The sequence below is a fragment of the Accipiter gentilis genome, chromosome 22, assembly GCF_929443795.1.
Source record: "Accipiter gentilis chromosome 22, bAccGen1.1, whole genome shotgun sequence".
NCBI lineage: Eukaryota > Metazoa > Chordata > Aves > Accipitriformes > Accipitridae > Astur > Astur gentilis.
Genome location: NC_064901.1, coordinates 7,863,317 through 7,879,872, shown reverse-complemented (window position 1 = coordinate 7,879,872; position 16,556 = coordinate 7,863,317). Strand labels below are relative to the sequence as shown.

Below are 16,556 nucleotides of genomic sequence, written 5' to 3'. Positions count from 1 at the left end.
CCTTCCAGCCTGACACATTTAGTTCTAGTCATTAACAGTTCAGATCAATGTTACTCCTGCAGCACTGTTTTAAAAGTTTAATGGGATGATCGTTACCCATGCATCTGAGCTGACTGCATGGCAAGACAATCGATGCTCAAGCCTATGTTAAGCCCTTGCACATACCTGTTTAGAGTGTCTCCCAAACATAAACAAAACTCCTGCCCAGCTCCCTCCGGCTTACTTCTGACAAAAGAAACGGAGTACGGTACTCTTTTGCCAGCTGGGCTGAAAAACCACCTTCAAGCACCAGCCAAATTCAGCTACTAATGAATGACACATAGACCAAAATCCAATAGTTACAATGTATCATTTATGCTAGTAGGCAAACATAAGGAGGCACAGAAGTCTAGAGAAGGCAAAAAGTGCAGGCTCAAACTCCCAGCAACTTCAAACGGAAGACTTGAACGCCCAGGGAACGAAGGATCGAGTTATCTTCAGCTATAAGCTAGCTAGAATTTATAGCACATGTAGAAATAACCTAATTTAAATAAACTATAATGACAGACTCTTAATGATTTGATAAGAAATAAAAAAAAGAACTAAAATTCCAGCTCAGATGAGCTTGGAGTTTAGACACTGGAAATATACTGAAGTGGGAATATTCAACAGCTAGAGAAATGTATTAATTATTACTTGAAAGACAGTGCAGCCTTTGTTTACTTACTGACTTGTACAAACTATTACCAACTAACACACAGAAGCAAAGTCTGCCACAAATTCTTCAGTAAGAGAAGGCAAAGCTAAATAAAAATGTCAGCGTAAGTACATCAGTACTCCAGTGTCCTTCGTGTGGCAGGATCGTCAGCATTCAGCCAACTTAAGCCTTTTCTCTATATACAGAAGCCTTAAATTTTTCACATGAAGCAATGGCAGGTAACTGCTGGTCCTGACACAACATTGACCCCTCTGTACACATTTTACGTTCAGCAGCGCTAATCACTCTTGGCTTCTCATTCAGCCGAAAAAAAGCTGAGAATTTCACGTGCCCTTTCACTGCTTGCTTGTATGTAGTTTCAAAGGTAACATACAAGAAAATTTAGGGCATTTCAGCACCGAGACACCAAGAGATGGGGGGGGGGAACGACGACAAATTAAACTCCCCTGAAGACTGTTTCTTTACCAGAAGCATTGGTATATTGAATTGATTAAACCCCTGATGAGGAGTACTATGAAGAGGTTATGAAACCAGAGCCCAGTCTTTCAATGCATACACACACATGCTTGTATTTATCAGTGATCTGTCTCATCAGTTTGGACCCAATTACTCCTTGGCATCAAATAGACTTGATTGCTTTTCATCCAAAATTAATATATTGCCATAAGAATGCCAGGTATTTTGCATTGTTATGTTATATTGGTCAGCAGTGGGGAAATTTGAAGCCAAGCATGGAGAAGACAGGACTAACAGTGATATTTGACAGCAGTTTGCAAGAACAGGCCATAAGAGAAAGTCATCACAAGACCACAACCCAGAGCATATGCAAAAAGAATACCAGGCCACAGAGGAAAAAGTCCAAAATTTTAAGACTTAAATCAAGCAGAACTGTAACTCTTAATATCAGATTTTAAGTGCATTAGCACGTGAAAAACACACCAGACAGTAAATCTCGCAGTTGAGTACTCATATGTTTTATTGCATATTCTGTGTTATGAAGGGATTCAGTTCCACTCACAAATCAAGCTTCCTTTTTAAATAAAAATACGTACACACTTGCATCACATGCTTATCCCAAACAGCAAAAAGCAATGAAGAATCTGTTTGACTAAGAGCAACAAGAAATAACAGATTATTACACAACTATCCATTTCCTCCAATTACTGCTGTAGATTTCAGACTAGGACAACTTTCACTTATGTTATATTTTTGTATGCAATTATCCAGCTTAGAAATAATGGTTCTGAAATCATAAGTGTTGAAACAGGACCCCTTTCTTTCAGGCTCCCCACTCAACAGTGCTCTGGATGAAGCATTTTGCCCCAGGAAAACTATGTATCTATTCTATCTTTGAAAATTTGGTAGCATTTACCAGGTACTTGTTAAAGATGTAATCCAAGTGCATCTTCATATATTGCACCTTCCGCATAGGTCTTGCCATGTTCACATAGCATTTCACGCTGTGCTAAAGAACAAATATCACGCAGCCCACACAGAATTTTTGTTAGTTTCTCAGCTACTTCCATCTGTGTTGCAAAACAAAAGGGCTGTATTTTGATGTTTTGTGAACAATGATGCTCATACAAAGTACTTGTTTACCCCCACAGGAACAGTCCCAAGCAACTGGTTTTCCTAGCAAAATGCTTATCAAATGTTATTCATTTCCAAGTTTCAGAAGAATCACCCTGTATCTGAAAAAGCAACCAAGTTTAAAGGCAACAAAGATCTAAGTGAAATCTATCAGAATCCTTGTTCTGGGCATGCTGGTTTTAAAAATATTCACACAAAGAATGTGACCACCCACAATCCTCATACATAACAGTGACATTTGATAAGAACTACAACACAATATACGTTTGCTGAAGTGTGAAAGAAATGACAAGACAATGTCTTTTAGGAATGCTGAATGATTTCTGTGAAGTTTTGGGAACAAAACTTGGCATAACTAGAGAAAAAATACCATGAAAAAAAGTGCCTGTAAATGCAGTAGCTGTTTTAGCAATGCAAAGCACCGAAGACATTAAAAACTTGGATTTTGAAAGACATTCATTCATCGTGTTAAAAGGTAGATACACTTTGCTTTCATGTTTCTTATCAGCACTTTATCTCCACATAAGAAGAACTATTCCAGGAAAGCAAGAAACAGCTACTTTCAGTTATTGAGAAATATAAACCAGCCATTTCCTGAGCTCCACAGCAGGCACGACTGGCAGACTGTCCCCCCTAACACCCACAACCCTTGAATATTAGTCAAGTTCATTTCTGACAGTTTCAGTCAAAAGATAAACTTGGCTCCATTACAGGGACCTCAGAACATTATTTTATTTACATGCAACCTGGCAAACAGCATATAAATAAGTAACCAATGCTTCTAATACTTAGAAAAACAGTATCATATCTGGAAGTATGATTCTGACAAAGTGAGTGTAAAAGATTTTTTTTCCCCAAAAATTCGACTAACTAAACTTCAAAAAGCAACAGCTAGCTTCAGTCTGAATAAAAGTGCATAGATTGTTTTGGCTTTACATCTTTGCAGGTTTGAAAGCTGGTGTGATAGCAAAGCAAGTGCATAAAAATCACAGAAGTATAGACATCCACCTAAATCCTAACAATAATTTCAATATATGTCTGAACACAGCTTTATTCCTGACAATGTTGCAGACAATATTGTTTATCCAATATAAACAAAATATATCAAACTGAGTATACTGACAGGGTTTTTTTTGTCACAGTGGCAGGAGTTTTGGGAAATTCTTTGTTAAAATGTCAAATTGACTTGCAGTAGGTGATACACATCCATATGGATAATCCAAAATTCGGGTTGATTTTAGCTACCAATTTTCCCTTAAGGTAAACGCTGAATCCAGTCTAGCTTAGCATTAGATTAAGCCACAGGAAATTTTTGCTGAACATATCCTGAAATCCTGGAAAAGTATACTTATTTTTCCTGAAAATCATGATAGCTATCATAATACCAGCTTAACTAGTACTATGACTAGACTTCAGCTGCACTGAAGCACACCAACACAGAAATTTAGCAGCAGCAGAAGCCCTCACAGGTGCAGACTCTGCATGAGACTTGGTTGGCAGATCAGAGACCACTATCCGGGCATAAATCACTGACATACCTCACTGCGATGGTTGATTCTCCAGATATTCTAAATGGCTGTTCCCCAAAGAAAACTCCAGTACAGCTCAGAAAATATAACTGCATAGAGATTTCATGCTTTTTTGGTTTGCAATGTAGATGTAGACATATTTCATGTCTTTTTTTAAGGTTCTCCTTAAAGCCAGTAAAAACTGCAATGGTAAAAACTTAATAGAACAAACATCCCACAATCTGAAAATGTTTTTGTGAGAAGGTGTTTCTAACCTCCTACCTCATTAGGATCTTCTGAATTTTAAAATAGAAGATCATCTTGCATTGATTAAGTTTTTGACATGTCGGAATACAACATCATGAACTAGTCGGTAACTCAGATATTTTACTGACAATAAAATCAATCCTCTGTTCAAGAATCAAGCACAAGTTTTCAATATATTACTAGACTTAGTGTAACATTAAACACCACCACCCCTCCCCCCCCTCTCCATTGTGTCAAACCATCAGGAAAAGGAAAAGAAACCCAAACTCCATTCCGCACACAACCAAAAGTAATCTATCTTCTGGGTCTCAATTGTTATTTCATACATGAGCTGAAAATATTACATATCATGGGGCAAAATACCAAAACATACAATATAGCTTGACTATTTCTGAAGACGGGGAAAATATTGCTGACATGTGAGACTAAAATAAAAGTTTAGTACCATTCATGGTCACAACTATAAACATTTAATCTGACTAAATCAAAGTAACTTAAAGAAACATTACAAATAATGAATCCAAACTTCCAAAAATACCAAATTTCATTTATAGAAGCACAAAGCTGAACTCACCTACTCACCTTAACTTTATCTGCCTTCCTCCTCTCTTATCTCCCTTCCACCCTTATCTCACTAAACTTTACTCTTATTTCAACTAAACTCACAACACCTATTACTCTCTCCCTCATTCCAAAATGCCAACGCTAATGCAACTTTACAGGTTTTACATCCCTGTGCAGAGTTTCTACCAGTTACACGGTGTAGACGTGCTCGATGTCCTAGCTGGACAGCTAGAAATTCAAACCGCAGAAGCCTACAGTAACATTTCTGCACACCAGAATGTCCAGTACTGCTCCCCTTCCCTCCAAATACTCTTAGCTACCGAGATTTATAAGAAAGTATAAAAACAGACCCTAAGACCACGCAACCTCGCTGCAAGTGAACGCCAGATCCGTCCCTGCAGTCTTAAGCTCTGCACCGACCCCTACCAGCCAAACACCCACCCTCGCCCACCGCGCACCCCGTTCCCGCTTACCCCAAACCCGGGGGCACGGCCGCTCGCCCGCCCCTCCCCGTGACACCCCGGCGGCGCGGTGGGACCACGCTCGGACGGCACCGCGCCCGTGGCCGGCTTGCCTCGCCCCCCCCCCCCGCCCCCGACGAGAAGACCTTTCTCCGTTCCCCTCACTGGGGCGAGACCTGCCCCGCAGCGACGGGACGGGACGCGACAGGACGGAACGGAACGGGCTGCGCTGAGGGGGCCCGGCAGCCGCCCGGCCACCGACTTTAGAGCCGGCTTGTCTGCCTCACCCGCCCAGACGGCTCGGGGGTGATCGAGCACTTTCCAGGCGCAGGCCTCGGGCAGCCCCAGCCCCTCAGCGAGCTCCCCGGCTCCCCTCTGCCCGCCTTCACTCCACTCCTCACCCCGCGCCGAGCCCGGGCGTCCCCTCCTGCCCGGCGGGGGGGGGGGGGGGGGGGGGTGGGGTGTCTGGCACCCCCGCCGGTTTAGGGTCATTCCCGCCCGCCCCCCTCAGGCGGCCCCGTGCCCCGCTCCGGGCCTTCGCGCCCCGCCCAGGCGGCCGCCGGGGCTCCCCGCGCCCCTTTCCTCACCCACTCGGGCGCCCGCTCCCCGCCTGCCCCGGCGGCTGGGGAGAAGCACCGGCGCCCTCCGCCCTTCCCCTCCCGTCCGGTCCCGTCCCGTCCGCGGTACCTGGCCGGCACGGCACGGCTCGGCTCGGCCCGGCCCGGCCCGCCGCAAGGCTCCCGCGCCGCTCTGCGGGGCGGCGGCGCTCGCCTCCCTCCGCCCGCCCGCCCTCGTCCGGCGCGGGGGGGGGGGGGCGGCGGGGGCCTAGCGCCCGGGCCGCCGCCGCTGCCGCCCGCCGGCGGGGGAGGGCGGGGAGGGAGGGAGGGAGGCGGGCGCCGCCGTTGCTCAGGGCTGTGCAATCGGGCCCGGAGCCATCGAGCGCCACCGCGGGCCTCGGCGCTCCGGAGGGCGGGAGCGGCCCGGGGGAGCGCGGAGCCCCGGGGCGCCGGCGGGCGGCAGCCGCAAGGCCGCGGCGAGGCGGCGGGGTGCCGGAGGGGAGGGAGTCACCGTCCCGGACACGGGTGGCTCCGTGGCTCTGCAGCCACCGGGGCGCGGCGGCGGCGGCGGCGGCGGCGAGCGAGCTCCGCGCTGGTCCCGCTGGCTGCCGCAGCGTGAGGGGGGACAGGCGGGAGCCAGCGCTCTCCCGCCGAAAACAGCAACAAAACCCCCCTCTTGGTGACTTTTGTCGGTTTGAAGGTAGCTGTATGTTTTTCAAGGTAGCTCAGTTGGCACTGTTGAGGGTTGTACCTGGTTCATGACTCCTGGTTTTCTCTCCACCCCACAGGCTCCCATCTGTCCCTTCTGGAGAGGGCCCCTGGCACGACACCCTTCCAGTAACAGAAACCTCCCATTTATATTCTTAACCGTTTGCCAAACTCAACATTTGCAAGAGCTGTCACTCTTGGGTTTCACCAGGGTAAGCTTTGAACCCACGTGGAGGTGGGATCCCAAGTCAGGGAGTCATTCTGTGTCTGACTGACAAGGTCAGACAGGGGCTCCTCCAGGATTTTCACCTGGGTTGTTTTTTTTTTTCCTAGGGCATAGGTGCTCCAACTGAAAGAGGTTGCTACGTCATAGGGAATGATTTGGAAATTTTCACAGGCAAATTCAGTGGCAATGAGAAAATTTCTATTCGGGGGATTTTCTCTTCTGAATTCTGCCATCAGAGTTTAAGTTCTGTCTTAATAAAGGGAAAATATATGTCTCCCAACCATCTTTTAGTTTAAAAATAAACAGACGATAATGTTATTGTAGCTTTGTAGCTGATGCCCTGCCATGTCCAGATGGGTTTTGCATCCTACCAACTCCCTAGCAGAGCAAACTGGAAGACAGACATCGGTTTCTGCTGGCAACAAGTTAGTTTGGTGGGATTGAGATGTTCTGCTTTAATTCTGCTACCTTAGCTGCTGCTACAAAGTTGATGAAGAAATAATGCCTTCTGGAATTAAAGACTGGTTTTGACTAGACAACAAATCTTAAAGATGATCTTTTGTCTTCTTATTCCCACGGGGCGATACTGGTTAAGCACAGGAGTGGAAAACTAAGATTCCTCTCCGCAAACTGGGTTCTCTCGGGCCATCTTCTTTGAAGTGGTGGAAACCATCCTGGGGAGGGGAAAATGCCTGGGATGCATAAGCGTAGGAGCTGAAATCGTGTCTAGCCCTTACATAAGCTTGTAAATTCATCTTCAAATAGGTTCAATATGTAAAGTTTACATACACTGTGATCCTCTGTGAACATCTGTATTCAGTCATGTAGATGGTGCCACTGAGGAATATTTCAAAAAGTGCACGCAGAACTGCCTGATTACATTTTGCTATGGATGCCAAGAGAACCAGGCTGCGTTACCGTATATGGGCACTGGTTTCACTTTTACTAAATCGCCTGTGATAAAGAAACATGAGCATTGATGCAATGACCTTTTACAAAAAAATTCTGCCAATGGATGTTGTGATGAAGAATACATAAATGCCTCATACCTGAAGCAGGAAACTACTTCCATAGTGTATTTCACAGAAATCAACTCTACAAACTCCTACTGCTGCGAGGGTGTTAACCCCTGGTATCGAAAATAACGTGCACCCCCCAGGAAAGAGTTATTTGCTCAGTTAACCTCATCTTGATCAGAAGATGAGTTGCTGCTGCTCAACATAAAGCAGACTGCCATTCAACTTGTGAGAAAGGTCAAGTGAACAATTTATATTCAGAGACTGTTGGTGCTGTGACGTTTTCCATAATGAACTCCAGAAAAACAAAGGCTGCTCTGTCTGATAGTCCTGTGGTAACAGAAAGACCTGGTAATACTTCTGAAGGATTGATCATGTTTAGCTCAGAAACAAATACACAAAACCAAATTAGAATAATTTTTAGAAGATTGTTGTTGTTATTATCATTATTATGCCTATTACTTAGTCTGTTTTATGCCGATTACTTAGCCTGTTGTGGTAACGGGCAGAGACCCACTCAAGATTAATATCTCATAATGCTGAATGTCACCTGAGCACAGGGCACGATAAAACATCAGTCATTAAGAAGTAGTCTTGCTCAGTTTTTCCCAAGAACGATCTCACCCAGCCCACAGTATACATGTCAGCTCTAAGTAATGCTGGGTTAATGCTAAACTGATATGAATCAGCTGGAATAACAAGTGATACTGATGCAGGATGCTCCTTCCATCTCCAGGTACATGGGCTTTAGGGTTGCTTTGCGCCAGTGCTTGCTTGCGTGAGGTTAAGAATCTGTGTTCACTGGATTTATAGCTAACCTTGATTCTTTAATACGATTTTTCCCCTAAATTGGTCAACAGAGTATTAACCATGCACTGATTCAAATTAGTGTCTACTTCAGCAGTTATGCATGCCATTTTAATCTTTCCCCCTTTCAATCTGAAATAAAAAATATTGTCATGCAAGTTTATAGTATTCTGTTCTAAACCAGACAAAAATAGGACAATTAAATGTATTCACCATGTATTAATTCAATTTCCCCTTTCCCCATTAGTTCTGACTGAGCTTCAATAGCAAATTACTTAATAAAATAAGCAACTGGCAAATAATTGCAATGCACAAACCTACTGATTAGTCTTCTCATTAGTTAGTCTATTTTGGTAAAGTGGGTTGACTGATTTAGAGCATGAATCAGTTCTGCTGTACAAATTCCAGTCATAGTAGGACATCTATACAGTCACATATGCCTCTGAGCTAAATATTTTCTTTCTTACAGCTTTATAATCCTCAGTGACTCTAGAGGAAGAGAAAAGAATGTATTCCTTTGAATTCAGTGGGACTGTCTATGCATGAGTAAGAATCACAGGATTAGGGGCTTGATTTAAAGCAAATGAAACATCACCAAATTGTCACATAGCAAACAAAACCAAATTCCATTCTATTTTAAAATCAGTAAGAAGGAATGTTCTTAGATTAATTGTAAGATTAAACAAGTAGTTTTACTTTCTTTTTGCAATTATGTTATACAGTCAATATACCCGTTTAAGTACAGAGTCAGACCATTCAAGTCTGAAGCAACTTACATTTGGCTTTAATCTGAGTAACGTTATTCATCTGTCTATAAACATTATAACATGCTCATTTCTAGAACTGCTGGAGTCCTTGGCGTCCATGGCTGTCCACCAGTGCTCCCTCGGTTGAGACAGTAACTATGTAAGTGCTTCTCATCTCCAAAGTGAAACATTCATGTCCCTGGCGTAGTTGCCTTCTGGAGCTATGTAGAATCCAATACAGTTTGGTCTGTCCTACCTTTTGCAATGCCTTAGTTACGAATCCTTCTTTTTTACATGTTGAATATAAAAAATAATACATAGTTTTATTTCATGCTTAAATACTGCTAGACTTCTTTTTATTCCCAACACAGTTGCTTTTTGTATTATCACAAAATACAAGGCCTGAATTCCTGCCAAACTATTACACAGTCCTGCTGTTATTTTTAATCCTAAAATGTAAAGAAAAGTATTATGCAGGCCTATGATGTTAGAAAGAGCTACCCAAATGGAAGTGCAAAATAAGAAAGGGAAATGAGTCCTATCAAAATCACAACACATACATCTCAAACAGTTCAACTTGTGAATAAAAGATCAATCTTCACTGGTAAACATGAATAATATGTTTTTTTAAATTTTAAAATTAAATACCCGAAGAATCCTGAATAAAGTATTCTGACAAGAATTAGCTGCACATTAATGAGATCTAGAGATGGATTGCCAACTGAATATTAAGGCCTCCCGAGAACCTTTTGCTTTCCCTGTTAATCCAAAACCTTTGTTGCAATCTCTGTCCTAACGGGGCACACCTAAATAGCCTTAAGCTCCTTACTTGCACATTTTTAATACCTACTGATATAATAGGGCATATATTGTGGCACTTACACAGGCAAATACAATTAAAGTGAATAGAAAGCAATCTTAAATTCAGAGTAACAAGAAACATAAATATATATGGACTAGAACAGTGCAACAGGAATACCATTTATTTGCTTTTCCACGCTGTCTGGGTCACTCTGATTTTAGAAACAATATGGGGTGTTATTAGTAGTGAAACCATGCCTTCCATTGAGGTACTCAAAGTGCTCTGTGGACATTAGCTCAAGTCACATTTGTGAGGCAGAGGCTGAAGTAGGAGGTAGTGAAAGGCAAACTCCTGTAGCTCCAACAAAGGTGAAGAGAGGTGAGAGTGTACTGCCTTCTGACTTAAAAAGAACAGAAGTGATTTTTTGCCTTTAGTGAAAGACGAAAAAAACAGTGGTTTTAAACCTCTTTCCCCCCTGTTTTCACTCTCTCTTTGTCTCACAGATGGAAAAAGTGGAGCAGAAAATTGCTTTGCCCAAAGCCACACACTGGCAGTAATTGTACTAGCAGACAGCATTGGTTTAAATAGAAAATGTGCAATACGTTCATACTATTGAGGCCATGCTAATTGCTGTTTCTTTCTCTTGTCCACATACACCACTTACTTTTCAGTTGTAGTTACACAGCATTTCTGGTAGCAGAACTGTGTAGGGATTCCCAAATTTTTAGTTGCTTTCAAAGGAACTTCAAGAAAATAAGAAGGAATAGGAGATACCAAATTCACTAAAGTCTTAAGAGAGAGTCTCAAATTTTCGGTGCTGTTTTCCCAAGAAAGAGATTTAGGAGGCAGCTCTGATTTCTGTTCTTGACCAGCAGTTGTGACCCTGATTTCTAAAATAAAGCAGCTGGTGGATCTCACAGAGTTCAGCCTCACTGTGCTGTGCAAGACACTAAACATAGTGATAGTCATTGTTCTGCTCAATGTACAGTCTTAAGTAGAGACGCACTGAAAAGAAACTAAATAGCCATTCATTAGCTGAGAACTGACATGTAAAGAAGATAAGAAATTAAGCCAGTCTCTTAGTGGTTTGGTGGTGTGGTGGGTTGACCCTGGCTGGACACCAGGTGCCCACCAAAGCTGTTCTATCACTCCCCCTCCTCAGCTGGACACGGGAGAGAAAATATAACACAGAGCTTTGGGTTGAGATAAGGACAGGAGAGATCACTCACCATTTACTGTCACAGGCAAATCAAACTCAGCTTGGGGAAAATTAACTCAATTTGTTACAAATCAACCAGAGTAGGGTAATGAGAAATAAAACCAAATCTCAGAACACCTTCCCTCCACCCCTCCCTTCTTCCTGGGCACAGCTTCACTCCCGGATTCTCTACCAACTCCCCCCCCACACCCCCCCCAGTGGCGCAGGGGGACGGGGAATGGGGGTTGTCGTCAGTTCATTGCACGTTATTTTCTGCCGCTTCATCCTCTTCAGGGGCAGGACTCATCACACTCTTCCCCTGCTCCAGCGTGGGTTCCCACCCACGGGAGACAGTCCTCCACGAACTTCTCCAACGTGGGTCCTTCCCACGGGCTGCAGTTCTTCACGAACTGCTCCAGCATGGGTCCCTTCCACGGCGTGCAATCCTTCAGGAGCACACTGCTCCAGCGTGGGTCCCCCATGGGGTCACAAGTCCTGCCAGAAAACCTGCTCCAGCATGGGCTCCTCTCTCCACGGGTCCACAGGTCCTGCCAGGACTCTGCTCCAGCACGGGCTTCCCACGAGGTCACAGCCTCCTTTGGGCATCCACTGCTCCGGCGTGGGGTCCTCCCCGGGCTGCCAGTGGAGATCTGCTCCACCGTGGACCTCCCTGGGCTGCAGGGGGACAGCCTGCCTCACCAGGGTCTTCCCCACGGGCTGCAGGGGAATCTCCGCTCCAGTGCCTGGAGCATCTCCTTCCCCTCCTTCTGCACTGACCTGGGGGTCTGCAGGGCTGTTTCTCTTACATGTTCTCGCTCCTCTCGCCAGCTGCCATTTCTGTATGTCCCGCAACTTTTTTTCCTTCTTAAACATGTTATCACAGAGGTGCTACCACTATTGCTGATGGGCTCGGCCTTGGCTGGCAGTGGGTCCATCTTAGAGCCGGCTGGTATTGGCTCTGTCGAACACAGAGGAAGCTTCCAGCAGCTTCTCACAGAAGCCACCCCTGTAAACCTCCCCACTACCAAAACCTTGCCACACAAAGCCAATACAGGTGGCAGTCCTCAGGTAATTCCTGTGGATTTCTGGGGACCACTCTAGTCCTCTGTGGCATACTGCCACTCCAGCTTCAAAAGAGAAACATAATGCATTTGAAGGAGACCATATAGCAAAGTAGAGACTACTCAAGACTAAAAGCAGAAAATACTAGAAGTTTAAAAGATTCATATCTCCTTATCCAAAGAAGCTGGTTTTATACTAGAGGTGAGACTGAGGTTCACCAGGTCATACTTTTAAATCCAAGTACCTGCCTCAGACTGATGGAACTGACTTTGTTCTCAAGGAGGGGCTAAAGAGCAGTGGTGGCATTGAGTCACAATGAAGAAAGAAACTTTGGTGCAGCTTTTGTGGTAAACGGGACCAGACATCACAGGTGCATTAAAGGACATGGTGAAAAACACCACAAAGGCTGGCTGATTTCCAGCAGCCTATCAAGTGGGTGTCATTTCAACATGGGGAAGCAACTGTCTGCAGGAGCTGTTATGTGCAAAAACTTGTTACGGTCAAAAAGAAACCCACCTTATGTGTAAAGTCATACAAAATTTATTAGTAGTATAATTGCAACCTTAGCAGTCTAACTGAAGAATTATTTTTAGTCCAGATCTAATTATTGCAGAAAAAGAAAGGAAATAAAAATAAATTGTATAGGAAGTCTCTAATAATAACACTATAGTTAAAATTGTTAGGCATGCACTGTCTGGTACCTACCCCTTCTCCTGGTGTCATGCTTACCCTTTCACTTCCCTGTGGCTTCCATTTGGTGGAGGGAGCACAGTGGATCATCAGCATCCAGAGTCCTGTGCCTGCAGGAGTATGATGTTAGTGTTTATGGTTTCTTCTTCTTTCTCTCCTTTTTCCTCTTTTGGAAATAGCTCTCACCTGAGGCTATTTTTACATGTTTTCCAATAAACTTTTACACCTTGCTTTTTCCTCACTAGACTGCAACTAGGTATTTTGTATTTTATTTATCTTAGATGCTTGTTCTTTCTTCTCTTTTTTTCACCCCTAAGTCTAGTTTTGTCCAGCTCCAGGTCTGCATTCTTTAACTGACCATTGGCAAGTTGTTTATAGCCTTGGGACTCCAGTGTCAGCCTGTGCCCCATCTCTTATCGTCCCATGCCTCTACTCTCTACACTGCAGCTGGTGTCTCCACTTCTCCAGGTTGGTGCTGTTCTAACAGGCCTTTATTTCTGTACACTCCAACATTATGTTAGAGTCATAAATATATCATTCTGCACAGAATAACTACTTATTATTAATATCTATATAAAAACTGTGGTTACACCATACAGAGCAAAAGTAAAACAAATTAGCCATAGTCTCCTGTCATTAGAAAAAAACGTCATCACAGCTAAATCAAGTAAAACCAAAGCTCCAGGAAGATCAGGGAAAGTTCAGACAAAGCACATGTGATAAGCCTCCATCCTGAGGTCTTGTAAACTCAGAACAAAGCCTGTGGTCTCTTACTAGCAATAGCAATACAGTTGCAGCATTGTTACTAGTATTACTGGGCTACACCTTGTTTATTACCTTCCAGTTCTGGATTAATATTTGCATGTTGCATACTGCATGTAGCAGCAGAGGTAACTATTTCCACAAAGGGACGGGAAGGAAGCAGGAATACTGCTGACTAGAAAACAAGCTATTGCACCTGAACTCATTAATTTTATGAGCGCAGTTCATAGTCCACGCACGCTCAGCTTAGACACATTGGGTGTGTACGCTGCGAACAAGGTTGCAAAACCCCAATATAACAATTACTGTGTGACAGCTGAATTGGAGGCCACACTAGAATAGCATCATGATGCCTCCTGATTTTATAGTTTATTTCAAGGAAGTGGGGAATATATCTTCCAATAGATATTCTCTAAGTATAGAACTGGATAATTATTTGAGCTTTTGTCTAGTCACAGAACAGAAACTATTTAAAGCAGTGTCAGGTCATTTGTTTAAAACATATACTCATGGCAGAAAGGAATGAGCCTATGGCTTTGAAAAAATAATTTTAATCAATTTTTTCATCAGTATGGTCCATCATGTTATTCAGAAATGGCTTCTTTCTGTAAATGGATTGTGAATCAATAGTAGATATAAATAAAGCAGTACAAAGGGCATAGCATTCAACAAGCTGCCAATCGTTAGAGCAGAAGACGGCAGAAATCAGTATTCCGAGATGGATACACAAATAAATCAGAAACGGGCAGATAATACAAAAAGATGCCACCTTTTTGCAGAAACTCCAGAGTTCTGTCTTGTCCCAAGAACCACTGAAATATACGTAAGTTTCTATGTGTTTTCTGTAAGAGATCAGTACGAGATGGAGTTTGCTCTGAAGTCTGTTTTTCACTAAACATTTTCAAGCTCATCCCTCTCAGAACTTGCAGAGTTCTTGAAATACAGAGAATGAATTGCCAGGCTGCCAAAGATCTTTCTGGAGCCAGGCAAAAAAAAAAAAGTGAAAACTGCAGACTGTGCATTATACCTCAAAGATCAATTCTTGAGATATACTGAATACCCGCAATTCCTGTAAGGTCAGTGAAAAGTGGTATTACTCAGCACTTTTTAGGATTTGGCCTCCAATGGAAAGAGCAATAAAAAAAGTTTTTTCAAGCACACAGATCATAATTAATTTGTATTAGTTATTCACATCAGGACAACCTTATTTAAATGTCACTAGTAAGAACTCAGAACATGACTCATACTGTGTCTATCATAACTGTTAATTATTAATGAATTAATATGTCATTTGGGACCTAGCTAATATTTCCAGGCCATTTGTGTGAATAGTTGTTTTCAGCTGTGAGAGTGCCAGTTGCCAGGAATTCAACATCCTTAAGTATTTCATAATTATTAAGCAAATATTATGTTAATCTGAAAAATCTCATTACTCCCATCAAAACTGTGAGCTTTTTATCTGTTCAAAAAATGTGATTCTCATGGCATAGTTTGAGCCTGCAGATTACACATGCAGTTATGTTTTTTAAAAAGTAAAGATAAGGACAGAATATTTGTAACTACTGACCTACAATTTAAGATTGCACAAGCTGGCATGCTTGCTAACCATGAGGTTTTGCATCTTTTCCAGAAGAATTTATTATTTAAATGGGAACTCTGGATAATTACTGCAAACCATATAATTGTCTAATTACACTTTGAACCCTTCTAAATTACTGACTTCATGATGCTGCACTAAAAGACAAACTTGACTCACAGGATGAATGCACTTGTATCCGTTTTGAATTTGCCCCATTTTAATGTAGCTGTTCTGTTCTTGCTGCCTTACAAGACAGAATTTCCCATTATATCTTCTTAACACCAGCTGTTAATAATGTTTATGACAGTACTGCATAGGGGGTCAGCTGGGAATGGGGCCCCAAATGTGCCAACACTGTATATAAAAGAAATATAAGCTAGTCTTTGCCTGGCGGATTCAATAGATTGCTGGAAGGAAGCAATAGGGGCAGAGGGAACAATGAGATGGCAGCATACGTCGTACCATTTCGATTTTTGTTTTCACTTGAATATTTCAGTCCTTTTCCTGAGGCTCTGTTATGAAAGAATTGAGTAGACAACAAGACCAAGGTAACAAGGACATAGACCAAGCTATAGCAAGCAGCCTATCAAAACACATCAGAGGAGATTTCCAAGTGCAAACTTCAAGAAAGCAATTTAATGGTACTGCCTTGATTTCAGTTTCTACATGAGCTTCCCTTACTTTTTCTTCCCTGTATAGCCTGTGTTCAGTCCTAGTACTACCTTAAGTGTCCCAGCCCTACACACCGTGGATGAGAGGGACAGACTTTCTTATTTAGTGCCTACTCTTTAAGAGGCTAAAAATTCAGTGAATTTGTGCTTTCAATATATTTGTTAGCTAGGATGCATTGCTGTTTTATAGATAGAAAACAGAAAGACAAAAATTGTCTGACTCAGAAAATCTAGGGACAAATAAGTAAATCTACAGCATTCTTTTTTTTAATCTATAAACTTCACTTCCTCAAGTGTACTTTACAATGGCTAATAAATGTAATACTTCTGTTATTATTTTGTAGTAACAAACATATGCATTACATTTTTGTTAATAAAGCCTTCCAAATTATCCACCTTCATTGGATCAATATTAACAATTATTTTGTTTATTATTTTGTTGAGCACACTTCAGATGAATATGCACATAAAACATATACTCGTTATCACAAAGCAGTCTCAGGCATCCTTCTATTTAATGGGATTTGCAACACCAATGCAGATGAGTGAAAGTCTTTCTTACACTGTATTTCCCAAACCATTTAAGTACATTAATGCTTAGAAATGAAGGGGGGGAAAAAAAAAAAGACAACAGTTGCAAGCCAG

General features: G+C 42.7%; 1 protein-coding gene across 8 annotated transcripts in view; it reads right to left on the bottom strand.

Moving 5' to 3' along the window:
* HEATR5A (HEAT repeat containing 5A) overlaps positions 1 to 5,863 on the bottom strand; it is a 68,760-nt gene extending 62,897 nt beyond the window's left edge. For 4 of the 8 annotated variants that reach the window (XM_049825327.1, XM_049825331.1, XM_049825330.1 and 1 more), the window contains exon 1: positions 4,813 to 5,032. The gene's annotated coding sequence lies outside the window, so the exon portion shown is untranslated. Of the gene's footprint in view, positions 1 to 165; positions 185 to 4,812; positions 5,034 to 5,774 lie in introns of those variants that run through there. The other 4 variants (XM_049825328.1, XM_049825335.1, XM_049825333.1 and 1 more) reach the window with 4 other exon arrangements.
* Between the last annotated feature and the right edge of the window lie 10,693 nt (positions 5,864 to 16,556).